Source organism: Diabrotica virgifera, chromosome 10, assembly GCF_917563875.1.
Source record: "Diabrotica virgifera virgifera chromosome 10, PGI_DIABVI_V3a".
In the NCBI taxonomy this organism is placed as follows: domain Eukaryota; kingdom Metazoa; phylum Arthropoda; class Insecta; order Coleoptera; family Chrysomelidae; genus Diabrotica; species Diabrotica virgifera.
The window spans coordinates 61,642,776-61,662,766 of record NC_065452.1 but is presented as its reverse complement, the minus strand read 5'-3'; the positions used below and the strand labels follow the sequence as shown (position 1 = coordinate 61,662,766).

Sequence of the window (19,991 nt, the reverse complement as noted above, 5' to 3'; positions counted from 1 at the left end):
ACATTTTCAAGCATCCTGTGACTAATTCTGTTAAGGGGAAGCTTTTCTAATAGTTTATATTATACCATGTTGAGTAGGACTATGGGATGGTAGTTTTCTGGCTTATCAATTGAATTGCCCGGTTTCGGAATTGTTTGTTCGCGCTATCATACATTTATATATTTTAAACACATGAATGTGAAGCAATTAGTTAATTAATTCATAATATATTTATTAGAGATTTCGATGTATACAAATAGATTTTTGAATTCCAAATTAAAGTCAAAAACAATTAGAGCTCTAGTACCAACACACAATATTTGATGTATTTTTAAATGAGTTCCATTTATAAAAACATTTAAAGCAACAAGATTTACTATTTTCAAATACTCTAGTAAATAATGCTTTCACTTAAATAAGCCTTTTATTTCATATTGCAAACATTTTCAACATATTTTTCAACGGTACTTATTGAACTTCAATAATGGAAATAAAATATTTGTGACAACACTAACCTGTGTTAGTGTAAGTGTAAAAACTTAAACACAAGGAAAAAACACGGTTAAAAATGTGTGCCTCAATAAAAAAACATCCCAAACCGCTATAATTCATCCCTATACCATCTTCTTCTTAACGTGCCCTATCAAGTCCCCTTGACGTTGGCGATTAACATGGCGAAACTGTCTCTGTCTCGAGCTATTCTAAATAGGTGTTCTGCTTTCTTTATTCCTGTCCACTCCCGGATATTCTTCAACCAAGAGGCCTGCTTTCTACCAATTCCTCTGCGTCCTTCGATTTTACCCATCATAATAAGTTGAAGAATATTATACCGGTCTCCCCTTACTACGTGTCCAAAATAGGCCATCTTTCTATATTTGATGTTATCAAGCAGCTCACGGGTAGCATTTGCTCTCTTAAGGACTGCCACATTTGTCAGCATAGCCGTCCATGGTATTTTTAGAATACGTCTGTGCAGCCACATTTCAAAGGCCTCCAAACGGTTAATGGTGGATATTTTTAATGTCCATGCTTCGACACCATACAAGAGGACTGACCAAATGTAGCATTTAATCATGCGCTTTCGAAGTTGAAGTTGCAAGGTATCATTACAGAAGAATGACCTCATTTTTAAAAATGTCGTGCGGGCTATCTCGATTCTACATTTTATCTCTTTATCTGGATCTAGTTGTTCAGTAATATGGCAACCAAGATATTTAAAACTGGGTACTCTTTGAATCATATGACCATCAACATATAACCGTGAATCTTGATGGGCCAAACGGCTAAATACCATGTACTTTGTTTTTGAACAGTTTATATTTAGGCCAAACTCTCTTCCCACTCTGTCAATGGCATTTAAAAGGTGTTGTAATCCATTCATATCATCACTTAAAATAACTGTATCGTCTGCATATCTGATTGTATTTATCAGAATTCCATTAACCTTCACACCCCATTCCAAATTATGCAGCGCTTCCTTAAATATTCTATCTGAATACAAATTGAACAACAGTGGGGACAGTATACAACCCTGTCTGACGCCTCTTTGTATTTTGCATATTTCTGTTGATTTTCCATTTATGCAAGCTGTCGCTGTTTGACGCCAGTATAATTTTTCTATGATTCGTACATCTTGACTATCAACTCCTTTATCCTTTAGTATTTTAATTAATTTGTGATGTTGTACTCGATCAAAGGCCTTCTCATAGTCAATAAATACAGCAAATATATACCCTATATTTGCCTATACAGCCCTATACCATAGAAATACTAAAAGGGAGAAGATGGATAACCCTATCTTCTTCTTCTTAAGGTGTCGTCTTCTTTCGAAGGATGACGATCATCATTATTGGTATTCTGTTTACTGCTGCTGTAAACAGCTGGTTATGCGAGTAACTAAACCACTCCCTGCTACGCTACGCTTTCTTAAAATATTTCCCTACAGGATATTCTGCAGAAGTTGGTATTTTTTCCTCCCATCACGTGGCCAAGATATTGTAGTTCTTGTATCTTAATATCATTCGCAAGGCTGTCATGATCTATGTATACCGAAAGTACACATGGTTAGATTCTTCGAAGTGAAGGCAGTGCGCGTTAGATCTACTTCTTACTCCTCAGCAGCAAAGGTAGGGAGAGCTGGCTTGCCAGGAATATAAAAGTAACTGAGCTAATAGACTCTCTCCCTAGTTAAGCTAGCGAAGTGAGCAAGTGGAAAAGTGGGCTGAGACGTAGTGAGTCGGTCGCTCACGATCTCCGCTTTAGGGTCTATAGTGTTTGTCACTCCGAAAAGTCAGTATGTACATGTAAATACATTATACTGTAATACATACAACTCTTGACGTTTCCTATTAGTTTTGATGAAGCAAACGATAAAGCGCAACCTAGTGTTCTGCGTTGTTAACCACAAACTATGAATTACTGAAGATCTGTCAATTAATCCATATTAATATTATTAACCTAAATTTTGCTTTGTGTTTAATGTATATTGTATATGTATTTTGAAAAAAAAATGGATTTTGTAAATCTGCTATTACTAAAAGAACTTAATGATGTGGCAGGATCAGACAGAAAGACATGATTTAAAATCTAGAGCGACGCCAGTTACGAGACGCCAATAATCCATTTGAAATAGACAACCAGGTTTTTATGAAAAATTTCAGTGTCAAAAACTATTACTGTGAGGTAAAATTAAAACATTGTAACTACCAAAAGATTAGTAATTTTACATAGTTATGTTTTGTGATACTGTTAAAAATTTAATGGACTAACCTCATGTTGGTAAGTTTTTATGCTTCTTTTATACAATGTTTTTTCCTGTTAATTTCATTGTATTTACTGAAAAAATAATTATAATTTATTTTAGACTTGATAAAATAAAAAAATAAAACATTTTTTGTAAAAGTACAAACACAATTTAGAAAAATTAGCTCGTTATCCAAAAATTCATAAAATTAAATTTGAATTTTTACATAAAATTTTACGTTTTCAAAGCGTAGTTCAACTCAAGCCGGCAGAGGCGCTAGTGGCAACATGTTTCTAGATTTTTGTGGGAGTTGGATGTATTAGAGTCTAATGTATTTGGTACAGGTTTTTATGGGGCGCAACGATGCCAGTTCGCAGCGTCGCGGCCTCTGTATATATATATATATATATATATATATATATATATATATATATATATACAGGGTGATTGATTAGTGTGAGGAAGCTCAGTATATCTGTTATAGTGAAAATTGCAAAAAAAAGTTATTGGCAAAAATTGTAGGCAACTTTAAATTCCACATTTTAAAATTAGCTACAATCGTACAGGGTGTCCCATATGATGGTGGCAGACCAAACTTATGTTTTATTAAATGGAACACCCTGTATTTTATTTTAAATTTGAAATCTGCTTTACCTCCACATCCCAACAATGTAAAGTTTTATTATGTTATATCGGGTATTTAAAAAGTTATAACCAATATTACCTGAAAATCGTATCAAGTTTAACTCCCTGTATAATTAAAAAAGAGCATAGGAACATTGATCTATTGCAATTATAGTTTTTTGATAATTGCTAAAAATTATAAAACGTATTCGTTTTCATAATATTCGTTAAATCAAATACAGGGTAAGTCAAAATGCAAGTACATTTTTTTCTTGGTAATTTTAAATAGAACACCCTGTATTTTATATCACTATCGAAAAGTACTAATATCGTACTTCAAATTTTATGAAGTACTCCCTATACCTAAAGTTACCAGTTTTCTAGATATTTTTATTTTTCCATCAAAGTATTAATTTGGCAGATATTTTAACGTTTACCAATAATTATTGTGAGTTGGCCATGATTGATTTGTCAGAAACTGACAGTTTGACATTATTGTTTATTAATTCAGTATTGGGGTACACCGTAAATTAGCAACAATTATTATTTAGTAATTCAGTAATTAATTCAATTTAAATTAACAATAATGAATTTTACTACTCATGAAATGGTAGATATGATCTGGATTTTGGGGAAATGCAATAAAAATTCATTACTATCAGCTAGAATTTATCAAGAACGGTTTCCAGATAGGCGGCAACCTAGACAAGATACATTTGAAAAATTGAAAGATCGAGTTAACCGCACTGGTTCAGTGAATTATGAAAAACATGAACGAAAAAAAAACTAGTGTGACAGAGGAAAACGAAATGAGTGTGTTGATGGCAGTTACAGAAAACCCACACACAAGTATAAGCAGTATTTCCAATGAACAAGAACTTAGTTACTACTCTGTTCAAAACATTCTATCTAAAAACAAGATGCACCCTTATCATATTCAAAAGCACCAAGAATTAAATAACGATAATTTTCAGAAACGAATAGCATTTTGTGAATGGGCCTTAGAAAAAATTAATGAGCAGAGAGATTTTTTGATTATGTCCTATTTGGTGATGAAGCTACATTCCATCGAAACGGTTCTGTTAATAGGCATAACTTTCACTTCTATTCAACAAGTAATCCATACCACATAGTAACACATAGTCAAACAAGATGGTCTCTAAATGTGTGGGGAGGTATCGTCGGTAACCATGTAGTAGGACCATATTTTTTGAAGATAATTTAAATGGTGCGATTTATTTAGATTTTATCGTAAATTAGTTACCGATATTATTAGAAGAGGTTCCACTTAATATACGTGAACAAATGTGGTTTCTACATGACGGTGCTCCTGCGCACCACAACGAATTAGTACGTGGTGAACTTAATGATAAGTTTGGTGAAAGATGGATCGGAAGGGATGGACCGGTAAGATGGCCCCCAAGGTCACCAGAGTTTAATAAAATGGACTCATTTTTTTGGGGTTACGTTAAGAAAGAAGTATATAAAATACCTCCAACAACAAGAGATGATATGAAATATTTTGAAATAGAATCCGAATTCTATTTCAAAATATTTCTTTACAAATGCTTAGTAATGTAAGCAACTCTTTCAATGGCCGCTTTCAAGTATGCATAGATGTTTTGGGAGGTCATTTTGAACACCTTACTTAAGTAAGATAAGTTAAAATTACTGTTGTTTTTTATTTTTTTGTGTTGTTACTTTTTTTTAATTTTCCGTCGGTTATTTTATATAAATTTTATTTAAAATAAATTGTTTTCTTTTCTGTGTCGTTATTTCGTTACTTATAATAAACAATAATGTCAAACTGTCAGTTTCTGACAAATCAATCATGGCCAACTCACAATAATTATTGGTAAACGCTAAAATACCTACCAAATTAATACTTTGATGGAAAAATAAAAATATCTAGAAAACTGGTAACTTCAGGTATAGGGAGTACTTAATAAAATTTGAAGTACGATATTAGTACTTTACGATAGTGATATAAAATACAGGGTGTTCTATTTAAAATTACCAAGAAAATAATGTACTTGCATTTTGACTTACCCTGTATTTGATTTAACGAATATTATGAAAACGAATATGTTTTATAATTTTTAACAATTATTAAAAAACTATGGTTGCAATAGATCAATGTTCCTATACTCCTTTTAAATTATACAGGGAGTTAAACTTAATACGATTTTCAGGTAATATTGGCTATAACTTTTTAAGTACCCGGTATAACATAATAAAGCTTTACACTGTTGTGATGTGGAAGTGAAGCAGAACTAATTTTAAAATGTGGAGTTTACAGCTGCCTACAATTTTTGTTAATAACTTTTTTTTGTAATTTTTACTACAACAGATCTACTGAGCTTCCTCACACTAATCAATCACCCTGTATATATATATATATATATATATATATATGAGCAATATTTCTACTTTTCGGTGAATTTTGTGGGGAGGGTCCTCGGATTTTCTTCAAATTTTAGTATGTTATTGGACCTATTTAAAAAACGTTATCCTGAGAGTTACAGACCCCTAGGGGCCTTAGAGCCCTAGATAGGGCCCGTCAAAGACCCAAAAAAGGTCGTTTTTGCCGTATATTTGACAGGCTGTATATCGGCTCCCATTTAACCGATTTTCACTTACCAAACGTCATTGTCTTTGTAATTTTAAGTAGTTTTTTCAGTGACAATTTCAAGGCTTTAGTCAATAACCCTGATTTTTGGGACCATTTTAAGTAACGCTAAAAATTTCAAAAAATTACTATTTTCAAAAATTTGTCAAAAATCTAATTTTAATCCGATTTTCATTTTCTGGACGACAGTTTAAAGGTATTAAAAAGGGCTTTAAAATTATATTTTGTGAGTTAGAATCCGTTCAGCAGAAGTGGAGATAAAACAGATTGAAAATAGACATTTTTGTAAAAATGGGGTTTTTACGGATTTTCAAAGTGCTGACACGTTTTGGGGTATATATTAAATTGTACAAAAATTTTTTTACAGGCAGTTTTTTATATAAATAATAACGTTTCATTGGAGATTTTCTTGGCCCGTGCCTCTATCTACCTTATATAACCCTCTAAAAATGAGTATTTTGTTACTCAAATGAGGCAACTTAACAAACAACTTACGGCTTATTTCTATCAATCAGATAGCCTGAAGACTTTATCTATCACAGATTATAAAAGTAGAGATTAAAACCTTTTATTTAAGGGGTCCTACAAACTTCTAGGTAGCCTAGAAGTGCAGTTATGATATTTCAAAGTCTTAACTAAAATCAAAGTATCAATTCTGTGAACGCTACTTTTATAGACTAAGAGCCGCTATAGATGAAATTTGATAATTATTTTAAGCACGATAAAAGCCTAAAACTTAAATAGTAAAACCTAAAAGAAAAGCTATGAACACTTTGCCGTCACTTTTTAGAGGCACACACCTCGACAGTGGCGCATCAAACATTCTACTTATGGAGGGGATAAATAAATTAAAAGGTACTCTCCCTCACTCCCAGAATTATTTTTCTTTATTTTTTAAAGTTATACGTGATTCAAAAATAAGACTCAGTGTAATTTCAACCCGCCTCCCCTGTTTTCCTACCCCCACCATCAAAAAGTTCATTTCTCGTTTTTTATTTTTTTAGGTGGGATGTAATCAATTTTAAAATTTCAAAAAATTCACACGCATACTTGTGGCTTTTACAAAACATGCCTATTTTTTATAGACACGTAGGTTGAGTGACGTAACCTAAAAAAAATTATTTTTTTATTTTTATAAACTTTTAAACGAAAAACTTTTTTTTGGGGATGGCTGTTGGACTATTTTGTTTTAATCTTGTGTATTTTATCAAATGCTATATTTCTAATTTATTTCAGAAGTTTCCGTAAGGTTCTCCATCTTCAAAAATCCAAAAAATTGTTTTTCGAGGGGGTTTTTGGGGGTTTCAACGTATTTCTCCAATTTTTAAATATTCTACAGGACACAGTTACTTCAATTTACATATAACCTATAAAAAACATTAATTTAATCTATTTTGAAGTCTATAAAATAGGGAAAATCACCAAAAATCCCCTAAAAAATAGTTTTTTGGATTTTTTGGTGGTGGGGGAAGGGGGATGGGGGTGGTGTGTTAAAATTACACTGAGTTTTATTTCTTAATAACGTAAAACTTTAAAAAATTAACAAAATTGAATTCTGGGTGTAAGGAAGGGTACCTTTTAATTTATTTATCCCGTTCATAAGTGGAAAGTTTGATGCGCCACTGTCGAGGTATGTGCTTCTAAAAAGTGACAGTATAGTGTTCATACGTTTTCTTTTAGGTTTTAAATAGTTAACAAATTTCACCCATAGCGGCTCTTAGTCTATAAAAGTAGCGTTCACAGAATTGATACTTTAATTTTAGTTAGGACTTTGAAATATCATAACTGTACTTCTAGGCTACCTAGAAGTTTGTGTGAGCCCTCAAATAAAATGTTGTGATCTCTACTTTTCTAATCCGTAATAGTTAAAGTCTTCAGGCTCTCTGATTGATATAAATAGACCGTAAGTTGTTTGTTAAGTCACCTCACTTGAGTAACAAAATACTCATTTTTAGAGGGTCATATAAGGTAGCTAGAGGCCCGGGCCAAGAAAATCTCCAATACGAAGTTATTATTTATATAAAAAGCTACTTCTAAAAAAATTTTGGTACAATTTAATATATACCCCAAAACGTGTCAGCACTTTGAAAATCCGTAAAAACGCGATTTTTACAAAAATGTCCATTTTCAATCTGTTGTATATCCGCTTCTACCGAACGGATTTTAACTCTTGAGATACTGTTTTAAAGACCTTTTTATTACCTTTAAACCGCCGACCAGAAAAAGAAAATCGGATTAAAATTAGATTTTTAACAAATTTTTGAAAATAGCAATTTTTTGAAATTTTTAGCGTTACTTAAAATGGTCCCAAAAATCAAGGTTATTAATTAGAGACTTGAAATTTTCACTGATAAACCTACTTAAAATTATAAAGAAAATAACGTTTGGTAAGTTAAAATCGGTTAACTGGGAGTCGATATACAGCCTGTCAAAGATAGGCTAAAAAGGACCTTTTTTGGGTCTTTGACGGGCCCTATCTAGGGCTCTAAGGCCCCTAGGGGGCTGTAACTCTCAGGATGACGTTTTCTCAATAGACTAAAATTTGAAGAAAATCCGAGGACCCTCCCCACAAAATTCACCGAAAAGTAGAAATATTGCTCATATATATATATATATATATATATATATATATATATATATATATATATATATATATATATATATATATATATATAAGGTTATGGTATTCTTGACTGTATATTTAAATATCAAGCAGTAATTCTTGAGGATGCAGTCAATTTCTGGCCCACAAGACAAAGAAAACTCTTTGACTTACTGTCAAGCTTTCGAATTTATTTTAATTCTTTTTCAAGACATCTGTTGACAAAAATATACAAATATAAAAATTATATACTTACAATTTTCTTAATTACTTACTAGTCGTGAGATTACATTGGAAAAATTAGGAACTTTACTAAAAGGACAATCATGCACATATAAAAATTCATATACGTCATGAAATATGTCACGAAATATATAAAGTGTATATACTTTATGTAGAAGGAAAGTAAAACTAGTAACAATATAAATTTTTATTAGATTTTATTAGTTTGATCTATGAAAAATAAATCAAGTTTAATTAGTCCAGTTAATTTGTCTAAAGTATATATAAATTTTGATGTTGGATTGTATGATAGAAAATCAGATTACGATGTGCTAAATTTTTTGTTGATATGCTAATATGTAACAATAAATGTTACTTGATTTGTCTATATCGGATTTTCTATTTATACATTTTTTATTTTTCTGTATATGTGTCATTTCTATAAATAACCTTTTCTGTTCATTTTTTACCCTCTGTAGGATTGACGCTTGTGAAAAGTTAAATGTATGATTTAAATTAATTGAGTGGTCGGCTAACGCACAAGCTTGCGATTTATTTGTGTTAATATCACTTCTGTGAGAAATTATTCTACTGTGCAATATACGAGAAGTTTCTCCTATATAAACTTTATCACAGTCTGAGCAAGGTATTTGATACACAACTTTTGAACTTTCCTTAGTCGTTAAAGGATCTTTAGTTTTAGTGTATAGTTGTGCTATAGTTTTAACATTTCTAGTAGCAATTTTCATGTTTTCCAATCCTTTAAATAATTTTAGAAGTTTTTGTGTTAAGAATGGAATATAAGGTAAAGATCCAAATGTTTGCGATATTGCTGGTACTAAGGTGTCAACTGTTGGGCTATTATTTATTTCTTGGCTTGTAATGATGGAAGGTGGAGAGGTTGCAGTACTAAAAATTAATTTATTAAGTAGGCCTACCGGATAAGAGTTTTCCAGTAATATGTTTTTTAGTCTCTTCAAACTCTGTTCTCTATATGTTGGATGAGATATTTTTATTACTCTACTTTTTAGTCCCAAAATTAAGTTTATTTTCATTCTTGTAGGATGTTCTGAATAGTAATTTATGAATCTATTGCTAGAAATCGGTTTTCGATACCATTTGACTAGTAAGTAATTAAGAAAATTGTAAGTACATAATTTTTATATTTGTATATTTTTGTCAACAGATGTCTCGAAAAAGAATTAAAATAAATTCGAAAGCTTGACATTAAGTCAAAGAGTTTTCTTTGTCTTGTGGGCCAGAAATTGACTGCATCCTCAAGAATTACTGCTTGATATATATATATATATATATATATATATATATATATATATATATATATATACAAAATGAATAATTTTGGGGAATGCAGTCAATGTGTTTTGGGCTGATTAAAAGTGAAACACTTTGAACTTTTGTCGAGCTTTCGGACAATTTATTTCCTTTATCAAGACAATTGCTCGTGGTTTACAAAATAACTAACATACTTATAAAAAACATAAAAATTCTTTCTAAAAAATATAAATTGTAAACGTAAATTAATTTTGAAATATGTCAAAAAGACATTCTATTATTCATTTTATATATATATATATATATATATATATATATATATATATATATATATATATATATATATATATATATATATATATATATATATATATATTTTAATAAGTACAATTCTCATTTTAATGACCACCTATTTGAAATATCCTCAATAACTTGTAAGTACATATAATTTTATATACATATTTTCATATTGTTTCACATATATAATATAATTGTAGCACCCTGACGATGTTCATAATCATGAACGAAAGCTCGGAATAAAGACTTAAAAGAGTACACTTATCAATTGCTGCATAACCCAATAACCAAAAACTGTATATATATATATATATATATATATATATATATATATATATATATATATATATATATATATATATATATATATATATGAGTTAGTTAGAAGCAACCTACCTTGCTCGTTTTGGTACGAAACCGATCTGTGCCTCTACTTTGAGGCCACGAGATGTCACCTGGTATTTATTGAAAAATACCTACGGCGTCAAACAAGCAGGAAATAATCGCAACTTTATACTTTTTACAAAAGTATGAAAATAATATGTAAAATATTATACGGGAAATAAATATTCTACCCTCGTCTGTGCTGCCATCTTGGGAACGTTTTCGCTGTCTACAGCTCATCAGCCAAGCTCTCAGAACAGACGAAGATGTAGAATATTTCCTCCGTATACCCGAGGCCGTAAGACAGCCATGCAGTCCTTATGGGACTAGCGCAATCTGAGTTAGTTAGAAGCAACCTACCTTGCTCGTTTCGGTTCGAAACTGATCTGTGCCTCTACTTTGAGGCCACGAGATGTCACCTGGTATTTATTGAAAAATACCTACGGCGTCAAACAAGCAGGAAATAATCGCAACTTTCTACTTTTTAAAAAGTATGAAAATAATATGTAAAATATTATACGGGAAATAAATATTCTACCTTCGTCTGTGCTGCCATCTTGGGAACGTTTTCGCTGTCTACAGCTCATCAGCCAAGCTCTCAGAACAGACGAAGATGTAGATGTCCCATAAGGACTGCATGGCTGTCTTACGGCCTCGGGTATACGGAGGAAATATTCTACATCTTCGTCTGTTCTGAGAGCTTGGCTGATGAGCTGTAGACAGCGAAAACGTTCCCAAGATGGCAGCACAGACGAAGGTAGAATATTTATTTCCCGTATAATATTTTACATATTATTTTCATACTTTTTAAAAAGTAGAAAGTTGCGATTATTTCCTGCTTGTTTGACGCCGTAGGTATTTTTCAATAAATACCAGGTGACATCTCGTGGCCTCAAAGTAGAGGCACAGATCGGTTTCGTACCGAAACGAGCAAAGTAGGTTGCTTCTAACTAACTCAGATTGCGCTAGTCCCATAAGGACTGCATGGCTGTCTTACGGTCTCGGGTATACGGAGGAAATATTCTACATCTTCGTCTGTTCTGAGAGCTTGGCTGATGAGCTGTAGACAGCGAAAACGTTCCCAAGATGGCACCACAGACGAAGGTAGAATATTTATTTCCCGTATAATATTTTACATATTATTTTCATACTTTTTAATAAGTAGAAAGTTGCGATTATTTCCTGCTTGTTTGACGCCGTAGGTATTTTTCAATAAATACCAGGTGACATCTCGTGGCCTCAAAGTAGAGGCACAGATCGGTTTCGTACCGAAACGAGCAAGGTAGGTTGCTTCTAACTAACTCAGATTGCGCTAGTCCCATAAGGACTGCATGGCTGTCTTACGGCCTCGGGTATACGGAGGAAATATTCTACATCTTCGTCTGTTCTGAGAGCTTGGCTGATGAGCTGTAGACAGCGAAAACGTTCCCAAGATGGCAGCACAGACGAAGATAGAATATTTATTTCCCGTATAATATTTTACATATATATATATATATATATATATATATATATATATATATATATATATATATATATATATATATATATATATATATATATATATATATATATATATATATATAAAAATAAATAAGCAAAATCATTGGCTAATACTCGTAAAGTGAATGTGAATTTAGTTGGAAATATATAAAATGATGAAGGATCATCATTCCATACATTTCTGTGCAACTATATACACCGGTGTTTCGGCCTATTTGGGCCTCGTCAGTATAGTGTAGCAAGTTAAAAAAGTTGTTTGTTAACTTGTAAAAGGATTACTACAGGAGCAAGGTTACCAATTTTGGTCAGGTTGTTAGAAGACCCGCAGTCGCAAGGCTACAACTAACATTGCCAAGGAGGTAAAGCTACCTGAGGAAATGAAAAGCCATTACATTATTAAATAAAATGATGTTGGATAATCGAGTACAAATATAAAAATAAATAAGCAAAATCATTGGCTAATACTCGTAAAGTGAATGTGAATTTAGTTGGAAATATATAAAATGATGAAGGATCATCATTCCATACATTTCTGTGCAACTATATACACCGGTGTTTCGGCCTATTTGGGCCTCGTCAGTATAGTGTAGCAAGTTAAAAAAGTTGTTTGTTAACTTGTAAAAGGATTACTACAGGAGCAAGGTTACCAATTTTGGTAACTTATATAATTTAGCCTTGCGACTGCGGGTCTTCTAACAACCTGACCAAAATTGGTAACCTTGCTCCTGTAGTAATCCTTTTACAAGTTAACAAACAACTTTTTTAACTTGCTACACTATACTGACGAGGCCCAAATAGGCCGAAACACCGGTGTATATAGTTACACAGAAATGTATGGAATGATGATCCTTCATCATTTTATATATTTCCAACTAAATTCACATTCACTTTACGAGTATTAGCCAATGATTTTGCTTATTTATTTTTATATTTGTACTCGATTATCCAACATCATTTTATTTAATAATGTAATGGCTTTTCATTTCCTCAGGTAGCTTTACCTCCTTGGCAATGTTAGTTGTAGCCTTGCGACTGCGGGTCTTCTAACAACCTGACCAAAATTGGTAACCTTGCTCCTGTAGTAATCCTTTTACAAGTTAACAAACAACTTTTTTAACTTGCTACACTATACTGACGAGGCCCAAATAGGCCGAAACACCGGTGTATATAGTTGCACAGAAATGTATGGAATGATGATCCTTCATCATTTTATATATTTCCAACTAAATTCACATTCACTTTACGAGTATTAGCCAATGATTTTGCTTATTTATTTTTATATTTGTACTCGATTATCCAACATCATTTTATATATATATATATATATATATATATATATATATATATATATATATATATATATATATATATATATATATATATATATATATATATATATATATTGTTATATTTCTATTTGATATGAAAATTAAATTTTGATAATTATAAACAGAGTTCAATTTAATATAAAATATTTTTAATTTTCTCAACCTCGGGCATATAAATTTAGAACAACCTGTATACAACAAATTGTTATATTTAATTTTAAGAAGTGATTAGAATAAGCGTACGAAACTCGGAACAATGTGCTTAGATAAACAAAGTGAATGACGCGTACCATTATCGTTCTTCTCGGAAGGTCGATCATTAGCCTATGCTAAATAAAACTCAGTGAAATAGATGATAGTTCATTATCGTTTTTCGCGGAAGGTTTCGATCATTAGCCTATGCTAAATAAGACTCATTTGAAAGAGAGAATAGGTCATTAAAATTTGTAAATAGTTAGAAAGTATTTTAGAATGGGAATTAAATATTTTCTTTTGAAATCCATTAAGCATATTTAGAAAGATTAAAAATTGGTTTTGAGGAATATTACGAATGAGAGTTGGTGGTGGAAGATTGATTTGTGAATCTGGAAGGGATATTTAGAAAGTAGGGGAATGGATGACAAAGTGAGAGCAGAATGTTTTGAGCTGTCGAGAAGTGAAGTCGAGTAGTAGACGGTAGTGTTCGAGGAGTGAGATAGCCGGTGTAGTTCCGTGAGTGTGGAGTATCTATCGTGGAACGAGAAGTAGGCCAGGTCGAGAGTAAAAGAACCTCCTTGAGCCCAGAGTGTCCCGGTAGCTGATAGCAGTTTCGAAAAAGGTAGAACACAGCATCACGACAAAAGCAGGAACGAGAGCTATTCGAGCTAGTTTTTCAAAGGAGAACATCACTGGAAGCCAGGACGAGGTTTGATCGCAGCCAAGGATAGCAGGAAAGGGTTTTGTGTGAGGACATTTTCAGTTCACCAGGAAAAGGTCAGTCTCATTTGTTTGGACATGAATGTATGGGTTTTTCGTATTAAATTCCACATAAAAAATTGAATAACAATCAATAATATCAGAAAAGCTTCATCAAACTTAAATAGAGTTGTTCCTAATAACTCCTAATAGTTAAATGTTAATAAAAACTTTCAATTGAAAACCAAAAGGAAATAAGATTCCCATTTGTAAATGTTATGTTTAAGAATAATAAGAAATAGCAAATATTAAGCATTGATTGCCTTTTAAATAAAATAAAAAATATTTTGATTATAATTGTAACCCATATGTGTATTTTTTTTACTCTTTTCTTTTCTATCCCGATTAGGAACCATTAAGAAATATTTAGAAGCCACGGAAGTAAGTAATTAATTTATAATTCGCCCTGAGATTGAAAACATATTGATATGTGATCTGGTTAATTAATTGGATTAGTATTAATACATTGATTAAATTAAGTAACATATAAGAATATTATCTCATATCAATAATCAAGATCACATCAACTGTCGTCCAACGTGGAAAGCATTGTAAAGTATTTTGAGTGGCAAATTTGAAGGATAGAAAGAGTAAAGCCGGTATTTGAAAATTTATATGCCTGTGGTAAAAAGTGAGATACTTACATTTGATAACATAAAATTTTAGATCTCTTTAGGTACAAATTTTACATAACTGATTTAATATTTTATTTTTACGATATTTACATTTGATATATTTATTGACAATTTATAATATTTGGGTAAAAAAAAAAGTCGTATTGGTAACATACTAGTAAAATTTCATATTTGGCGGGGATAATACTTCTTGAAAACAAATGTCTGTGACAAGAAGCCAAAGCAAGGATAACAAAAAACAAAAAGAACATTCAGACCAAGAAGATATTTTAGACACGACAATCATGGCATCAGAACAGCAAGAATTATCAGGAATAGATAAACTATTACAACTGATGCAACTCCAGTCACAAAAACTGGATGACAATCAAAGAGAAACAAAACAAGCAATGGATGAAGCAAAAAGGACGATGGATGAAAATCAACGTGAAACGAAACAAGCCATGGAAGAAACATCAAAGAAAATGGATAAAGTGGATCAAAAAATGGATGAAACACAGCAAAAAATGGATGACAATCAAAAAGAAACAAAACAAGCAATAGAAGAGAATAATAAGTAAATAGAGGAACGCATAGAAAAGTATGAAAAGGAAATAAAAGGATGTTTGACAACAATGAAAAACGAGATAGAACAGCAAGAAATGAAAATTAAAGATCACATGCAAGAACAAGAAATAAAAATGAAGGAGTTAACGAATTGCCAGAAAAAAGAAATGGAAAGTTTGGAAAACAAGTTGGAAAATGCTATTCAAGTAGACAGAGAAGAAGTGGAAAAAAGAATCACAGAAATAGAAAAACAAGTCACGGAAAACAGGACGCAACAGAATGTCGGAGAAAGAAGAGAAATGGTTATACATAGCACAGATGACGTGAAGATAAGGTTTGGCGGGGATGTAAGAAGATTACACCCAGTGCCGTTCATAAATAGCCTGAAAAAGAAAATACAGCACATCGGAAATTTCGATACAGCAAAAGAAACTATCAGAAACCATCTCAAATATGAAGCAAGCCTATGGTTCGATAGTAAAGAAGAAGAATTCGGCAATTGGCAACAATTTGAACAAAAATTTTTGAATTATTTCTGGGGAAAGGTCCAACAATTGGAAATTAACAAGGAATTGCAAAATGGGAAATACAATGATAGGATGGGTGTATCAGAAAGGACATATGCTTTGCAAATTTACAATAATGCAAAACATTTACAATATAATTACTCATCGGAACAATTAGTCGAACTGATTGCAAGACATTTCGAGGAAACGCTGGAAGACCATATCACATTGCAAAATTACAAAGACATAGATAGTTTATGCCAATTCCTACAAATAAGAGAATCACGTCTAAGAGAAAGAAAATCAAGAAGGTCGCGAGAAGATTACAGGCCCCGAGAAACACAAGATTACCGAGATAGAAATCAAAATAGGAGGGACTATACAAGACGAGATTTTAATCCCAGAAGGGAAAACGAAAATAGAGACAACGGAAGAGGAAATTATGAACAAAGAAATAGGCAATGGAATGAGGACAGAAATCGAGAATACCAGAATAGAAACACCACACGCTCAAATCAAGAAAACAGAAATAATGGTAGACAAAATGAACAGGGATATCGAGAAAACCGAAACAGATCCGACAGACCAAGAGAAAATAGAAGAGAAGTAAATAATACCCAGACAGATGAATATGACGGAGAGAGACATTATGACGAAAATATAAACAACGATGAGCAACCGGCGTCTTTTCACGACGGCGCTCACTAAAAACCAAAAATCAAACAGGAATCTTTTGTCACCCCAAGGAGTTTATTAAATTGGCAGGAAACAACGAAAAGAAAAATGGAGTTAATTTAAAATTTGTGGATGGATTTATCAACGAGAAACCAATTAAAATTATGATAGACACTGGATCTGAAATAACATTGGTCAACAGAAAACTAATAGAAGAAGTTAACTTAACAAATTTAATTTATAAAATACCTAGGGTAAATTTAGTGGGCGAAAACAAACGGACATTGGCAACTATAAATGAAGGCATACGAGTAATGGTACGACTGGGCAAGAATATGTATGCACTACAATGTGTAATAATGCCGAACATGTCACATGACATGATAGTAGGAGTGGACGAATTGGCAGAAAAACATGTAGTGATAGATTTTAAAAATAATACGATGAAACTAACAGAAGAAAAAGAAAAAGAACAGGACAAGGAACATGAGAAACAAAATACGGACGAATCAGGTAAAGAACAAACAGTGGAAATGAATTTGGCAGCGAAGCAAGGACAAAGAAGAAAAAGGAGAAAAGGTCAGAAAAAGATAAAAGAAAATGAAACCTGTGGCTCCTCAAAAGAAGAGTTGAGCCCAGAAGAAGAAAATTTGAGAGTATCAGAAACAAAGGAAACCTGGGATTCCTCAAAAGAAGAGACGGGCTCAGGAGAAGAAGAAATAAAGCTAAAAAATGAAAGTGAAAAGAATATGATTGAAACAGTGGTATTTGAAGAGGAGGTATATGCAAACGAGGATGCAGAATGCACGGTAAACATGTGTGAAGAATCTGAGAAAAAAGACAGAAAATTGATATGTGGAGAAGGGAAAGAAAAAGAATTGCGGTTGATGTTAAGAAACTACGAAAATTGGATCAATGAGGAAAACAGAGTGGCTAAAAAGTACGAACATTCATTTGAGGTGAAAAACTTGGGAAATTTTCGATCAAAGACTTACCCGATTCCATACAAGTATCGACAAGAGGTGAAAGAAGAAATAAATAAAATGTTGGAAGATCAAATCATCGAAAGATGTGATTCACCGTATGTTAACCCGATTGTGATAGTAAAGAAAAGCAGTGGAGAATTGAGATTATGTTTAGATGCCAGGAATATCAACCAGCACACTGTATCACAATATGAATCACCTCTAAACATCGAGGCCATTTTTGGAAGAATCACCGGGTCACACATATTTTCGAAAATTGACTTAAAACACAGTTTTTGGTTGATACCGTTAGCTGAAAAGTGTAGAAACTACACCGCTTTTTCTATTGATGGTATTGTCTACCGGTTTAAGGTAGTGCCGTTTGGATTGCAGAGTGCTTGTGCTGCACTCGTCCGAGCTCTACATACCATTTTGAATCGCCACGAAGATTTCATAGTTCATTATATCGATGATTTATTAATTTTTTCACAAGATACTCAGAGTCATATGAAACACATAGAAATAATTCTGGAAGAATTGGACACAGCGGGATTGAAATTAAACATTGAAAAATGTCAATTTTTTCAAAAAGAAGTCATTTATTTGGGTTTTCAATTGGACACCAAAACAGTAAGATTATCCGAAGACAGAGTCAAGCTCATAGATGAATACCCAAGACCAAGGAATTTGAAAACATTGAGAGGTTTTCTTGGCACGATTAATTATTTTAAAAAACTGATTCCCGATTTGAGCCAAAAGGAAATCCCTCTGATAAAGTTGCTTAAAAAAGGAATAAAATGGAATTGGAAAGAAGAACAGGAGGAAGCTTTCGAAACATTAAAACGAGAATTCGCAAAAGGAACGAAAATATACCACCCCATTTACAATTTACCTTTTATACTCCGAACTGATGCGTCCATACAAAAATTTGCAGGAGTTCTGTCTCAAATACAAAACGACCAAGAAGTGCCGATATGTTTTATATCGCGAGTGACTAAAACACATGAGAGAAAATATAGTGTTACAGAATTGGAGTTTGCCAGTGTACTATATTGCGTAAACAAATTGAGGTTTTACTTATTGGGAGCAAAATTCACAATCGAAACAGACCATGCAGCTTTAGTACATATCATGAAGAATAGATTAGTAAATAATAGAATACATAGAGGCATTCTATTATTACAGGAGTATGATTTTGAGTTCCGATATATAAAAGGAAAAGACAACATAATAGCCGACGCTCTAACACGGGATGAGGACACGGGAAAAAAGGAAACAATTACTCTACAGGTGGGACTAAATAGATTAATACAAGAAGAAGGGATATATTCGTTAAATGAGATAAGGACAAACCAAGAAGACCTAGAGGAAAGAGAGAAAAGAAGAGCGGAAGTAGAAAATGACATATATTTTAAGAGAATAGACGGAAAGGAACTATATTTAGTGACACAGACATTGGCCGAAAAGATAATAAAGAAATTACATGAGGACAATGGGCATATCGGTAGCAGAAAAGTTTGGCTCGTTTTTAGGGAAAATTACATCAGCCGACAGGATTACCGCATTGCAAAGGAAATTACCCAGAAGTGCGATGTATGTCAAAAATATAAGAGTCGGAATTTCAAAAACGAAAATGTTGCCAAAAATATTGAAGCCCGAAACAAACTAGACATTGTAGCAATAGATATGTTAAGCGATCTAATTATGACCACTAAAAGGAACAAACATATTCTGGTAATGGTGGATGTGTTTTCAAAATACGTAAAATTATATAGTTGCCGCACCACAAAGGGGGAGGAGATATTAAGAAAAATCGACAATTTTATAGCCATAGTAGGAACACCAAAAAAGATTCTACTGGACAATGCAACGTATTTCCGAAATGATCGTTTCAAGGGACAACTTCGAGAACGAGGAATAGAGACAAATTTTGTCAGCATCAGGCATCCACAGAGTAATCCTTCGGAACGATTCATACAGGAAGTGACGAAATTTCTTCGCATTGCAACAGATGGTCAACATCGCCACTGGGACAGGAAAATGGCGGAAATAGAAAGGTATCTAAATACAATTCCGAGCACAGTAACAAAAGAGACCCCAGAATAC

At 32.5% G+C, this 19,991-nt stretch overlaps 2 protein-coding genes across 2 annotated transcripts in view; one reads left to right on the top strand and one right to left on the bottom strand.

Moving 5' to 3' along the window:
• Positions 1 to 14,905, top strand: part of LOC126878502 (cilia- and flagella-associated protein 251-like) — a 100,702-nt gene extending 85,797 nt beyond the window's left edge. The window contains exon 2 of the mRNA XM_050641254.1: positions 14,577 to 14,905. The gene's annotated coding sequence lies outside the window, so the exon portion shown is untranslated. The remainder of the gene's footprint in view (positions 1 to 14,576) is intronic.
• Positions 1 to 19,991, bottom strand: part of LOC126893032 (uncharacterized) — a 451,467-nt gene that overhangs the window by 6,359 nt on the left and 425,117 nt on the right. The window lies entirely within an intron of this gene.